The 14,681-nt window shown below is 31.6% G+C and overlaps 1 pseudogene; it reads right to left on the reverse strand.

The window, feature by feature from the left end:
* On the reverse strand, window positions 1–4,723 carry LOC112327896 (uncharacterized; annotated as a pseudogene).
* Between the last annotated feature and the right edge of the window lie 9,958 nt (window positions 4,724–14,681).

The following is a 14,681-nucleotide window of genomic DNA, read 5'->3' on the forward strand; positions in this document are numbered from 1 at the left end:
TCAAACCTTTGAGAGTGATGAGGATGTTGTTCGTTGTTTTTTCAGAGGTGGAAGTGAGTGATCAAATGTAGTTATGCTCTGCAGACTTCCTTGAGCTTCAATTGTGCTGCCATGCTCATCTTCATGACTATTTTAATCAAGGAGTTAAAGAGGTTAAGAACCATCTAATTTAGCATGTGTCAAGGACAAAAAAAAATTGTAAAAGAAATGTGTGGGCAAAGGTAAACTTGCCTAAGTTGTTGTGCTGTAGTTTCAAAATCAAGTGCACGCCATGCTCCATAGTCCAGGCTTGTTTTGTTGTTTGGTGATATGTTCTGGGATGGTGTCTCCAAGGAATTAGGAGCAATCTTAAGTTGTGTGATAATATTTTATGAAGTACATGGATCCATAGAAACCTGTTTTATAGAGCTTAATGGAGTAGATGTCTTGGATGTAGTAGATGATTTAACTTCTGTAGATGGTGTTTCTAGAGGATGGATGTTGTTATTTATCGTGTCATCAAAGATATTAGTTATGATAATTTCACATATGTTGGTGGTTGATCTGAAAGCATCAAAACGAAGCTGAAAAATCATGCTCTTATTTAACTTTGCTGTCATGGCAAGCGAAATAACTGAGGGATCAATAATTTTTTTTATCATAGACATAATGGTGGGCTAATGATCCAAAAAAGTTCTCAGCTGTTTTTTCCAAATATAAGAAAATTAGGAACATCTTCTCCATCAGTAACAATGCATTCTAAGCAGAACCTATGATATAAAATTGATGACATGTTCATTAATAAGGAGTATACACTCCTTATTAATGTATCCGAGGAACATGAATTGTTTGTGTTTTTTTATTTAACAACTTAATATTGTCTTAGTTGAGAAATTAGATGAGTTACCATGGAACTGGAAAAGAGTTGATAGCATCATAATCCATGCATGTGTAATTGTTTTCGCCGCCACTAAGTTTTTTGTTGCATTTTGGGCAGCTTGGATACCACCAGCCATTAGGAAAATCAAAGTCAACAATCAAAGTTTAACAGGTGAATCTCAAGTGCTGGTAAGACGAAGGAAATATATGTTAAAAGGGTGTGGTTAAATGAAAGTGAAAAACTAATTATATGAAGAAGTTGAAGCATGTTATAAAAGTTAATAATAGAGGGGTGAAAAAAATAACGTTGTGCTCATAAGAATTTATGCAAAGAATCTTATGTATTGTTTTCCTATTTTCTTTGATTTGTTCCTCCATCGATACAACAACATTTAAGGAAAGGGAGTTGTTGGATTTCAACAGGCAGTTATGCAAAGCTTAATGCAGAATTGATGCAAAAGGATGGTGAAAAAATAATTAGTTAGAAAAAAATTTGATAATGGCAAAGCATAAGAGAGATAGCTGATGCTGGGATAACTTACAAATGTTTATATGTTAAGCATTCTGATATGTCTAGATTGAAGTACCAAAGAAAGGCAGTTGTACCGTTAAGATTTGGTTTTCCTTGTGAGGAAAAGAGTTTTTTTTTTGAATAAAATGAAAGGGGAATTAGTTGGATTAGATTGAGAACAAAAATTTGAAAGATTTTTTTTAATAAAAATAATTAAATGGTAGTTGAAATTACCCTTAAATTCTATGACACGAAATTCAGCAAATGCAATGATGACTGGAGATGGTAGGTTGCGAAGAGCGAGTTCATCAAAGTCTTGTGCACTATCACCCTAAAGAGTTATTCGAAGCTCCTTACCATTCGGAAAGAAAATACAAAACAAATTTGATCAATAAGTTTGACAAAAATAAAGCAATTGCATTTAATTTTTGAACTTACTGTATGTTCTCAAGCATGAATTCTCTATATTTTTAAGCATCTGTCCACGAACCATAACTTGTTCGAGTGGCTGCAATGCTTTAAGTCTTCCAAGGACATCTTAAAAAATAGAAATGAATATTTTTAAGTGATCTTGAACTTACTGTATGTTCTCAAGCATGAATTCTCTATATTTTTTAGCATCTGTCCACGAACCATAACTTGTTCGAGTGGCTGCAATGCTTTAAGTCTTCCAAGGACATCTTAAAAAATAGAAATGAATATTTTTAAGTGATCTTGTCAAATTGAATTGAATAATACAAATGTTTTATAATAGGTTAAATGAATGAAATAGATGGCAAACATGTAAGAACTCTTGATCTTTTTGACTTGGTCATAATATGTGCATAGTCAATAAAACTGAAGTAGTATCTAGAAACATAAGGCTGAATAGCTTCAATGGCTGCAATTTTTATGTTAGATTTGAGATCGATTACTGCATCATAGGCAGCAACTGTGTTTACTGCTCTGTTTTCATAAGTATAGAATCCTTTGATCTCATAGTGATTTCATTCCATAATTGTTGTTGCAAATGTTGGGAGATTCCTTACTTTAGCTAAACCTTGAATAGCTCTACCCTATATAAAAAGAAGTTTAATGTTGGAATGAAAAAAAAAATTGTCAAGTCAAAGAAAATATTTAGAAATGAGTGGAGATGTATTATCCAAACATTTCAATATATAGAAAATAAGATTCATTAGTGGTTATATTTTCATGATAAATTTTACCTGGTTATCAACAAAAACACAATAAAAGCTGATAGGCTGGCCATTAAATTGAGCAATCAAAACACGACAGGCTCTAGCTTGTAATGAAGGGTAGAAGTTGTATTTTTTAATCTCTTTTATAGGTAGAGCCACTGTCCTGCAAGTGATTAATAAAAAAAAGATATCAGGAGCAATGAGAAAAACAATAAAGTTAATATTAACGAAAAGAATATATGAAGTGTAAATTATGGGGCATGTATTGCAAATATATTATTTAAAATGAATAGGGAAAAATAACAAAAGGAAACATGCTTAAATAAAAAAGGACAAATTAAATAATTTTATCTTTCAAAAAAGCTTACCTTAGAGAAGCAAAAAAAAAAAAAAAACAGGGAACAAAAGCTTGGCAAATAAATAACACGTGGTTCCAAGAGATTATGATATTGATAAAGAGCAAAGAGCATCCTTGTACACAATGTTTTTCACATAGATTGAATGATTTCCTTCAGCATCGCATGTGATAATTTTAAGTTCTTGTTTTGAGGTAACACGTGAAAGAGCAATGTACAATTGTCCATGAGTGAAAACTTGTTCCTTAAGAAAAACTCTAACAACCTTCAACGATTGTCCTTGACTTTTATTTATTGTCATAGCATAACATAATCTTATAGGAAATTGTCTTCGTTTAATTGTGAATGGACATTTTGTATCATTTATTGGAAAAACAATCCTGGGAATAAAAACATGATTACCAATAAAAGAACTTGTTATTATTTGAGCTTTTATGACCCTCTCGGCAAGCTGTGTAACAATAAGTCTTGTTTCATTACATAAATCAGCTGACAAATTAAGATTGCATAAAAGCATTATTGGTATGCCAATTCTCAAGAAAATTGTGTGGGATGGCACTCCATTGAACTCAAGTTGATTGATAAATTCAACAGTATACAAAATATCTACATTGTCACCATCACTTGATGCTTTGCAAATAATATCAGTACTTAGGTAAATCCGCTTCATTCCCGGTAACATGTTAAAGATACAATCGTTGATTTCAGAAACTATAATATTTCTTGGAGTTACAATTACTCTCTCTCTAAAATAACATGGATCAATATTGATGTCACGAATAGAGGGATACACAGCAGAGACAATTGCTAATATTGGGTCGGATCTAGTTTCAAAGAGAAGATCTTGTGGTATTTTAATCATGGATACATCATAATCATCAGGGAACAAAACATCCTGATAAGTTCCATCACCAATTGCAAGAATCCAGCTGGAAAAAATAGAAACTTCTTTCTTTTGATCATCTAAAAGTTCATTGCATGATAGCCTCATGTTCTCTGTAAGATTGAGAACTTTAAATTTAGATCACAAAACAAAGATGCAAAGAGATGTATAAAAAATGTCTTCCTTTGTTCCTCCAGGAATAACAGGCAAAATCTATCTGAAATCTCCTCCCAACAAAATTGATTTCCCACCAAATAGTTTATCATTAGGCAATTCGTTATCATTTGTTAGGACATCATGAAGTGAGCAGTCTAATGCCTCAAAACAACATCGATTATTCATTGGAGCCTCATCCCACACAACGAGAGACGTCATTTCTAGAAGTCGTGCAAGGTTTGTTTGTTTTTTTTTTAATCTTGCACAATGAAGTATCAGAAACAGTTAGGGGGATTTTAAATCTGGAATGAGCTGTGTGACCACCAGGTAGTAAAAGTGATGCAATACCCGATGATGTGACAGTAAGGACAATCAAACCATCTAATCTCAACCGATTAATTATTGTATGTCATAAAAATGTTTTCCCCGTCCCTCAATGAATATGAATAAAAATTAGTTCTTGTCTTTTTTCAAGGAAAGATTTAAGAACACAATCATAAACATTTAGTTGACATTGATTGAGTTGTGGAAAAACTGACGAATGCTGACATATAAGATCTGCAATATCATAGTTAAGTTCTTCTCTCAAAAGTTTGTTCTTTATTTCTGATAATAAACGCCCATCATGCATTGGAAGCTTGTGTTTCTCAAGAGATGAGGCAGCAACATTGAATAGAAGCTCAAGCTCATATAAAACATAGTTTTTAAGCTCATCATCGAATAATTTAAGATTAGGCATGGCAAAGCTGGACTTGAAACGGGTGATAATATCATCGTACATTGAGCGCTAGAATTTATTGAACAAAACTTCTGGATCAGCAACATCACATAAAAGAATAACACTAAAAAAAAGATTCCTAATCTGAGAAGATGTTGCATTAGTCATGGCCTTACAAAAAACCTCTTCCCATTATTTATCATCTTCTAAAAGCCCTAAGTTCTTGCAAGCAAGTTGAAATGTTTGATGCATAACACCCGAAACATTTTTTAGATAATCAAAGCTCAACGCTCCTCTTATGTGGGAGTAGTCGCACAAAATAAAGCTCTCCTGAAGCAGAGTGAACATATGTTAATCAACCAAGACTAAAACCTTTTAATCTTGGAATCCACTCCTTTTAACCAGGATCCCAAATATATTTATGTGGAAATTCTGAGTAGTAAAGTTGACGTGCTTCATGATCAACTCTATTACGTGTGAACCATTCTGTGAGCATTGTTTTCTCAATACCTAGTTTTTTAAGTATTGATGGAAGACTTTCATTTCCTAAATAAACAACATTTTGATGTAATGACAAATGGATTTGTAGTCGTTCAATAGGAGGTGATCTTGAATGTATTGGAAATTGTAGAAAACGTCAGACCGCTTCATATGGGCATTTAAAACAACAATTCATATATGCATGGATCTCATCAGTACGATCTTTTTCAACAACAACTCTACATCTGTCGAAGCCTTTGGTTACATACTTAAAAAGATACTTGATTAGCATTGATTAACAACAAATCTCAATATTTATGTGGGCATTGTATCGCAATAAGAGTTCCCTATTATATGGAACACCATATCTGTTATTGAGCTGAATGCTATTTTTTATAACAAAATTGTCTTTAAGATCACGACATTTGTAATAAACAAAGCCATTATCATCAAAAACAGTTTGTGAGGAATCTTTTTGAGCAAACTCCCTCATTCATACATTGAGATTTTGGATTTGTAAGACCACATGGACCATGTATCATGAATCTCGAAACAATTTCATAGCATATTAGATCTGTAAATTTGTCAGGAATTTTAGTTGAAACAATGGAATCAACATCTTCAGCTGTACGACATTTAAAATTCGAGTGCAACCAAATCAACATATGAGTGTATGGCAAACCCCTCTTTTGAAATTAAATTACACAAACATCTATAAAATGAAAAAAAAAACTAAGATAAACAATCATAATAGCAACAAAAAGGTTGCAATCTTTAAAAGAAATGAAATAAAAGATAAGGTACTTGCAAAAGTCCGACCAAAAGGTTTGCCTGATTTTATGAAGGCTAACATATCAATAACCTTTGATCTAAAAACACGTGTAATGATATCAGGTTTGTCTTCATGTTTGTAAATTCAATCTTTTCTAAGCTCCCTCTGTATCTCAGGCCAATTCACATTACATGTGAATGTAATAAATAGGCCAGGATTTCCATAGGCCCTGCATATAGCCATTGCATATTGGTAATTATTGATCATATAACATGGGCTACCAGTTAAAGAAGATGGAACAATGATTTTCCCAGTTGAGGAGCCTTCAATATCTCCCTTAAGCACAACTTCATGGATACCTTTATAAACTTCTACACATAAATCTTTTTTATTAGCTCTAACATAATCAAGATGATCTTCTTCAACATTAACAAATGCATCGACCAAGAATTACTGGTACAAACAACCTCCTTTGATGATGGTATTATCGCGCCTAGGCTTTTCATTTATAAGGTAAGCATAATAAGTTCGCATCGAAACTCTTGAACTTTTCCTTGTTTTTCCATGTCCATAGTCAGCAAACATAATATTACAAGAGTAGCCATCTTCACCGTAAAGAAACAAAGGGGGATACTACAATGCCATGAATTTTGGATGTAATTTTGAGATCCTCTTTAAAGAACCTAAAAAGCATTCAATAATAATATCTCGTTCAGAGAAAAAATCTCCAATATCCCCAACTACTAATCCACCAATGTCATTGGATGTAGGATCATCATATTGGTGTGAATCATGGTCTCGTTTTCCAAGTAAACGAAGTTTAAAATTAATAGATTGAATATTCTGAGTTTTATCTCTAGCTTTGTGAAACAACTTGGCAATCTCATTTGTTTCGTCAAACATCTTTAAAAGATCTATAACAATATTCTCATCCAAAGACGATGATCTGGAGTTTCCTGCAAATGGTAAAAGTCGATTCGCAACTTCGTGAGTAGTGTCAAACACATAAAGTTGTGTAAACTTTGGTGATTCTCTATCTACAGGTAAGAGGGAGCCCATTAAATGATGACAATGACCGCTTATCTTGAATATATATATATGGGGCAGGTTGATCATTAACAGATGTATCAATTTTTATGCCCATTAATGTGAAAGCAAACATAGAGTTATAAGCTCGTATATTGTCTAAATTTTTTTTTGAGGCAGAGCCATTGCTGGGGTTAAGAAGAAAATCAAGAATTGGAGGAGTTGGTTGCATAGCAGGAAGAGAAACTCGACCATTAAGGCAACAAAGTGAGAAAGATGGATTTTTTTAGGATGAATGTGCAAGACGATCTTGAAGCCAAAAAGTGCATTACAATGACGACATGTAAAAGTCTTATCACTAAAGTCAACATACTCGCATGTTTCCCCTAGAAATTACAAAGAAAATGAAAAATAATAATAAAAGAGGAACATGTATGATGTAAGGTATAATAAAAATGATTGAGAGTTCATGAAAGTTTAAGGTAAACTCACTTTTCTTTTTTTTTCTAGTATTTAGATTGGCCAACTAATGGATTAGATAAGCAATTGGTCCATGTGTTGTGTTAATATCAAAGCTAGTGTTGTCATTGAAATTTTCATTGGTGGACAATCCATGAGCAAAATGTGCCTGACTCGTTGATGCCATTGAGGTAGAGGTAATATCATTCGAGATTGAACAATTTCCTTGTAAGGAAGTACAATATGATGCACCAACATCAATTGTATATAAAAGCGAGTGATCACTGATTAGATGATCAGAGATGTATGGTGTTGCCTGTGTGAATGAAAAATTATCGTGACCCAAATTCCTTCACTATAAATTTGGGCTGTTAAGTTGTATGGTGAAGAAGCACCAGGTTCAACATCATGGAATGGTTGTAATCTTTGTCGATCGCTAGTCATAAAGTTGTTGTTTCTAAAAGTTAAAAGAAAAATTTTAATGGTAAAAAATAGTCAAAGTAAAACTAAATTCACAAGGGCAATGACTTTAAATTTTTCAATCAAGGCAATTTTAATAACATGGTTAGAATTGAGAACATAAATGGAAAAGGAAAAAAAATATGCAAAAGATAAGAAACTGAACATAAAACTTAATTATAAAATAAAGGAAACATGAACACATGAAAAAATTCGAATTGATTTGGTAAAAAATTAAGCACAGAATGGAAAAGAAAGATACAACAAGAAAGAAAGCATGCAAAAAGCAGACCAACTTTGAAAATAAAGGTGCACCTATAGCTTAAGTGAGACAGGAAGAAGGTGGTGTTTCAGTTCCCTGCAACGTGGATAGTTCAACAACAATCGGAACACCAGGCCTGCAAAAAATAGGGAAAGTTAGAAAGTCAGCAAGAAAATTTAAACTTGAGAGGTGGACAATAGCAACAATAAGAAAACACATGCGATTATGAAAATCGCAAGCAAACAATTATGAAAAATGTGTTCATTCTGCCGCAAAACTGAGAGTTGTTGCAATGGAAAGAAGCAAATTCAACAATAAAGAAAGTGGTATTTGTTGTAACAAACAAAGGTGGTAACAAATGAACATTTTTTTCTCCCACTAAACTTTTGTTATAAACCAATTCAACCACTAATTATATTATATGCAATCCAATTGAAAGTGATAATTCAGTACCAATTACATGCAACTCAAATTAAAATCATGACAATTAACAGTATAATTTCAAGAAAGAGAATTTTGTTTATGCAAGTATTGTTGAAAACAAAAGTAGCCAGCCATCAGATGTAATATAATTGAATCAAAAGGCTTTGACACGAGCAATGCACATTCATGTAGAGAAAATAGAACAAAAAAATGGTTAATCATGATGCTGTAATGAAATTTAAAGTGATAATTCAACTGCCAATCATATGCAATTTAATTCAAAATCTAACTAAAAGTAAAATCGTAATGGTAATGGTTTCTAATTTTCCAATCAAGGCAATTTTAATAGCATAGCCAAAACTGAAAATTTTAATGGAAAAGAAAAAACACCTACTCCATGAAAGAATAAGAATAATATATTCAATACAAAACCTAATTATCAAGTAGATGAACATGCACACACAAAGAAATCTGAACTAATTCATAAAAAATTAGGCATAAAATGAAAAAGAAAAATATAGTAACAAAGTTGTAGGCATAAAGCATACTAAGTTTAAAAGTAAAGGTGCACTTATAGCTTCAATAAGACAAGGAGAAGGTGGTGCTTGAGCTCTTTGCAATTTGAAGATAGTTCAACAACAAATGAAATAATAGGGCTGCAAAAATGGTAAGAAATAAAAAGTGAGCAAGCAAATTTAAGCTCGAGGGGCGGACAACAACAACAACAGTCATAAAAACATGTGATTACAAAAATCATGAGCAAATAATTATGAAATATGAGCTCATTCTGCGCAACAATGAGTTACTGTAATGGAAAGAAGCAAACACAACAATAAAGAAAGTGATTGGAATTTGTTGCAGATGATACCAAACCAATATTTTTTTTTCAATCAAATTTCTATAGGAAACCAATTCAGCCACTAATTATATGCAATGCAATTGAAAGTGATAATTCAGCAACCAATTATATGCAACACATCACAATTCACGAATTATTCTTTACCTGAAGGAAAAAAAAAACCGTACCAAATAATGGCTCACTGAAATGCAAAAAACTAATCCATTACATGCATCCTAAAAAAAAAACAAATGCACAACATTACTTATCTATATAGCAGATGCTGAAGTAAAGCTCAAACTAAAAACACATGTTAAAAGCTAACTAACAGCAAGGACACTTAGCTAAAGAGGTGAGAAAGGAAGAGGTATAAAAATAAGGAAAACGGTGTGCAAAAAAAGATGAGTTCTAGCTAACCAGAAGAGGGAAGGAGAAGCCCTGCACAACAATCCTCAACCGATAACCAACAAATATTGATAGATTACTGCAAAAAAAAAAAAAAAACCAAGTTAGCATTATAACAGATGAATAAGTAAAGGCTAAAAGTAGTAGACAAAATAGAAGATAGTGTTGTGCTGAAAAATAGAGAAAAAAAACATAAGAAAAAACAAGTAAGATCAAAGGTTCAAAATGCAGATATACAAACTAGTTCCGAAACAGCCCCAGAATAACAAAAAAAACAAACCAGAAAGGGTTCCTATGTTTTCTAAAACGAAGGAAAAGCAAAAAAAAAAAAAAGCGTGTAAACTCCCTTGCAGACCAATAACCTTTAATTGCAATGATCCTTAGAGAAACACATTAGCCATCATGTCAGAACCAAACATCAATCAATTTAGAAAAAAGACACAAAAAAGTTTATATAATTTTTCGCAAACCAATGACCTCTCAATTACAAGGGCTCTCATTTAAACTCAAAGGACAAAGTCATGTCGGCAGACACCAAAATAAAAATGCATGGGAACATTACACACCAAAAGCGATGAAAAAGGACAAAGTCATGTCAGCAGATGTCAAAATACGAATACATGGGAAAATCACACACCAAAGACAATGAAATCATAGAGCAAGCAAAACGCAATCATAGTTAATTCGTAATAAAACAACAACAGGAAAACTAAAAGAAAATGAACTGGAAAGCTAACCAGAACATCATTCACTAACTGAATAGTAACCCATTATAGAAACACCCAGCCGGTGACAGTCAGTGCGCATTTAATGCACTATGATGGCATGTCCATTAACCCATACACAGAAGAGCCACACCTCTAGAAAAGAAAGTCTATAGGTAGCAGGTGACCCTTAAAGGAAAGAAGAGGCCAGACATGAATAACAAACACCAACAAATTCTCCTCCCCAGGCTTGATACACAAAAGCCATATCTATAAAAGGACGGCGTGCCTAGAAAACAATAATGCATGCGGAAAAAAAATACATCAGCGAAAACGATGAGGAAGTGCGTGATGATAACAATAATAATAATATTAAAAAAAAAACATTTACTAATGATGATAACAACCATAATAATAGTAATAATAATTCTTAATTTTACATTACAAATCAATTTTTTTTTCAAAATTTATAATATTCTTTACAAATTGAATAATATTAATTATAATCAAAATTATAATAAATATATCACAATAATAATATTCTTAATATTAATACTTTTAATTATAATAAAAAAAATATTTAGAATACAAATAATAATATTTATCATATTAATAATATCATTAAACTTGTCTGGAAAGGAATACCAGACCCAAGTTAATAATAATAATTTATTTTATCCTTCAAATTAAATTTATGTTTTTTTCGATGGTAATAAAATTTATTTCAAATTTAATAATATTAGTGAAATTAATAATATCTATAATATTATTAATAATATTAAATTTGTGTGGCCCAAATTTTTAATAGTTTTTAATCCCTTCAAATAAAATTTATTGTTTTTCCTTGATAGTAATAATATTTTTTTTCAAATTTATTAATAATAATAATAATAATAATATTTTCTCTTTACCATGTAAAAAAAATAAGAGAAAAAAAATAAAAAATTACATTATTGGTTCCTCCTGGGGGCAGGACCCCAACCATGTTTGATGGGTGCTGCTGGGCGCAGGACCCAACGCTATGGGCTCCTGCTTGCAACAGGACCTAACAATAATATTAATTATAATAAGAATCATAATAAATATATCACAATAATAATATTCTTAATATTAATACTTTTAATTATAATAAAGATGATAATATTTATAATAAAAATAATAATATTTATCATATTAATAATATCATTAAACTTGTCTAGAATGAGATGTCAGACCCAAGTTAATAATAATAATAATTGATTTTATTCTTCAAATTAAATTTATATTTTTTCGATGGTAATAAAATTTATTTCAAATTTAATAATATTAATGAAATTAATAATATCTATAATATTAATAATAATATTAAATTTATATGGCCCAAATTTTTAATAGTTTTTAATCCCATCAAATAAAATTTATTGTTTTTCCTTAATATTAATAATATGTTTTTTCAAATTTAATAATAATAATATTTTCTCCTTATAGTATAAAAAAAATAAGAGAAAAGAAAAGAAATTTACTGTATTGAGTCTTGCTAGGGCAGGACCCAACCCTGTTTGATGGGTGTTGCCTAACGTAGGATCCAAGGCCATGGGGTCCTGTTGGCAACAGGACTTAACCTAACAGAGGACCCAAGATAATTGGGTCCTGATGGACGACCCAAGACTATTGGGTCTACAATCAGGCGCTTTGGTTCTGCAGCCCACTCACGCTGGTCTGCACCCACCACCCAGGTATGTAGCCATTATGTGCGAGTCTGCAGACCTTGGGGCGCGGGTTTGCAGACCCGCACGCCTAGATCTGCAGCCCACTCACGCTGGTCTGCACCAACGCTCAGGTATACAACTCTTGCATGTGGGTCTGTATACCTTGGGGCGCAGGCTTGCAGACCCTCTCGCCTGAGTCTACACCTTGGGGACTGCTGCCCCACTTGGCGCATGGGCGGCCAGGGCTTGCCAGCACCAGGTGTCTGCAGCCTGGGGGCTACAACTTCACCCAAACTTTAGTCGACCCAAGGGAGTGGGTTTGCAGCTTCACTATGCCCCATCAAACAGTATAGTTCACAGTGAAATCACTCATAGTAACTATTGCTACAGTGAAAAACAGTGTAATTCATAGTGAAAACACTTACAGTCCATAGTGATTCCCGCTACAGTAAAACACTAATCCCTTTTAGTTATAGTTAATTGATACAAAAAGTTTAAATCCCAGTACATGCATCATTTTATTTTTAAGCTAGTATTATAATATATTATTTATATAAATAAAAAAATATTTTATTAATAAATCTATCGGTCTTCCCAGTATTAACACTTAATCACTAAACCAAGTAAATATTTATTTGCTAAATTACTTTACCAATATCCATGATCACTTAAAAACGAGAAAAAAGTGTTATTATTCAAATCAATAGATAATATTTGCATAAATAAACTTATAAATAATTAAATTGGATTAAATGTAATCAATATTATAAATAAACTAATATGAAAAGTTTTTTAAAAATTTCAATTTTTACCTGTTTGGACTTATTTCGGAAGGTATAAAATGAAAAATTAAAGGGCATGAAATACATAAATGATTATTTCATTTTTTCAACTTATATGAAACATCTCAAGGGATATATATCTATATATATATCATGAGTCTTTTATTTTTCTATGATTGAAAAGTAAGTTTTATCTGATTTTAGGGTAACTACACCATCTATATTTGAATTATGCCTTCCTAGAAATTTTACTATCACAACATATATATTCTCACGTTCCATTCTTGAATGTTAGAGAATAATATAAATTATATCCTGGGACCTTACCTAACAGTTTAAGCTATTGGGTTGAGTTGGTTCTTTGACATGGTATCAGAGCCTTAATGACCAAGTGGTCACGAGTTCGAATCTCACCATCCCCATTTATTTGATAAAAATTAAGCACAAGGTAATGTAGGCCTGTGCAAGTTTCAAGCCCAAAGGGCTTTCACTTGAGGGGTGTGTTAGAGAATAATATAAATCATATCTTAGGACCTTACCTAACAGTTTAAGCTATTGGGTTGAGTTGTTTCTTTGACATTGAAAATTATTTATTTCCATGAACTTTTAAGAATGTCTTGATTTTAATGTCGTGAAAATTTATTATAATGTGCTTGAAAAAAATGTTTACGTGTAGGTTGATAGACTACCAACATATTTACTTTGCTTATTGAAGAAAAAGACAAACATTTAGCATATCTAATCAACTAGAATTTAAATTAAAATTCATTATAGTGAAAACCACTAATCTAACCCTCGTGGGTTGGATCTAATTTTTTTTTTAACTTAATAAAATATTGAGGTCTCAAGAAATTATTTGGTATTGTTATTAAACCTAACTTAACTTGTAAATTTTGAATTTTCCTGAACTAACTTCTTATTTAGCTCTAATTTAAAATTAATTTTGTGAGAGTTGTCCTGATATAATCTAGTTGACTTGATGGATCCAAAAACAACCTAGATAACCATTAAAAAATGTGGTTTGGTTTTAAAAAAAATTTAGACGATATATTTTTTTTTTATATTGAGACGACAATATATTATATTGATCAAGACCTCGTGACTTAACCCACAAACTCGCGACCCGAATAATGGAATCTACTAGGTTTAACAACTTTATTTTTTAAAACTATCTTTTAATTAATGATATTATAACAACAATAAACAATTGCATAATTGAGTACCAACCAAATATTAGAACGTTTGTTTGATACTATAATAACATCATATAAAGCAAATCAAAATAATTTATGAAGATCAATTCAAAATCAATCAATTATTGAATGATAAAAATTGATAAATATAAAAAGTAAACAAAGATTCAATTGAAAGAAAGAAAAAATTAAAAGATGGAATTAAAAGAAAAGGAAATTATTTGCATTGTTATTAAATTGAACCCCAACCCACATGTCAACCTTAAAACCTCTCAATCCGACTTCTTGCTTAACTAGGATTTAAAATTAACCCACATGGAAGTTCACTCTACATGACTTGGTTGACTTGGCGGGTCCAAAGACAACCTGGATGGCTGATAAAAGCATTGTTTGGCTACAAAAAGATTCTAAGATTATATTTTTTTTAATATTAAAATGATGGTATAGTGGATCTGCCTGGGCTTTGCGGCTTAACTTGCAAAACTTTTAACCTGGATCATTGACTCCACTAGGTTTAAAAAAATTGTTTT

Source organism: Populus trichocarpa, chromosome 6 (genome assembly GCF_000002775.5).
Source record: "Populus trichocarpa isolate Nisqually-1 chromosome 6, P.trichocarpa_v4.1, whole genome shotgun sequence".
NCBI lineage: Eukaryota > Viridiplantae > Streptophyta > Magnoliopsida > Malpighiales > Salicaceae > Populus > Populus trichocarpa.